Genomic DNA, 973 nt, shown 5'->3' with positions numbered 1-973 from the left:
TGGTGCTGTGCCGTGCCCCAGCAAGACGCAGCTGGTCCGGGCGCTGGTTTTGATGCCGTCAGCCCCGCGCCAACAACGACGACCCCGTGAGGGAAACATTGCTGGCTCCTGGCTTCCCCCGACAATACGGAGCAATTGACCCTGGCACCGCGCTGAGGCGGCCGGAGGGAAAATTCCGAAAGGAAATAACAACGGGTTTGGCGGGGGTGCCAGGAAATGAATGCAAATAAGAAGGGGAAAAAATGTATATGCGAGCAATGAGAGTCATTTAAATGCAAAACGAAGGTTCAAAAACAAGGATCATACTTTGGTCGCTGGCCTGCCGCGACGGGGTGGATGAAGAGGGCGACGGACGTGTACTGCGTGTGCGCTTGAAGCTGTTAGAGGCCTCTATTTTTGTTATTTTATTTGGCTTGGGTCTCTTTGGTGTGTCCTTTGTTGCTCATCTGTGGCCGTAAACTGAGTTATGTGATTGTGGTTGAGCGGGTGTTGTGCGCAAGTGGAATGGGCGGTCTTTCCGCACCGCCAGGGGTCAGCTGCGTGTGCGATCACCCACGCACTCTCCGCTAATGATCTCGCACTGCGGCAGCACGTGATGAGGAGCTTCTTATGTATGTAACTCGGGAAATCTGAGTGTGTCACTGAAGAGCCAACGGAGGAATCGTTAGATAGTGACGCTGATGCCGCCCAGCCCAACCGCCTCCACGAGACCGTGCCCGCCATCCCCTTTAATAGCGAGCGGACCCTCAGTGCGTCACCGCGAGCCGCTTGTCTACACCGGGGGGAGAGAAGTGAGGTGGGAGAGAAGAGGACAGCGAGGATGTCTGCCGCCGCTGTGCACACACCGACACACACACACACACACACACAACTAGTGCCTGTTCCGCTCCGTACTTGACGTTTCTGTGCCTTTTTGTTTCACATTGCGATATCTGTTTGTTGATGTGTTGTTATGCTTTTTTTGTTTGCACCG

General features: G+C 54.6%; 2 non-coding genes across 2 annotated transcripts, besides 1 other annotated feature; both read left to right on the top strand.

Annotated features, from left to right (window-relative positions):
- Positions 1-593: 593 nt before the first annotated feature.
- On the top strand, positions 594-683 carry Tc00.1047053411173.20. The gene has a single exon (XR_008254047.1). It is a non-coding gene; the product is annotated as a C/D small nucleolar RNA (snoRNA), TB10C1C1 (small nucleolar RNA).
- A 37-nt stretch (positions 684-720) lies between these two features.
- Tc00.1047053411173.10 lies at positions 721-784 on the top strand. Its single transcript, XR_008254046.1, has one exon. It is a non-coding gene; the product is annotated as an H/ACA snoRNA, TC10C1H1 (small nucleolar RNA).
- Positions 785-838: 54 nt separating this feature from the next.
- Positions 839-870: a microsatellite.
- Positions 871-973: the final 103 nt, after the last annotated feature.

This window comes from Trypanosoma cruzi, assembly GCF_000209065.1.
Source record: "Trypanosoma cruzi strain CL Brener chromosome Unknown tcruzi_1047053411173, whole genome shotgun sequence".
NCBI lineage: Eukaryota > Euglenozoa > Kinetoplastea > Trypanosomatida > Trypanosomatidae > Trypanosoma > Trypanosoma cruzi.
Note: the sequence above shows the minus strand (reverse complement) of the source record. Positions and strands in the feature narration are given on the sequence as shown.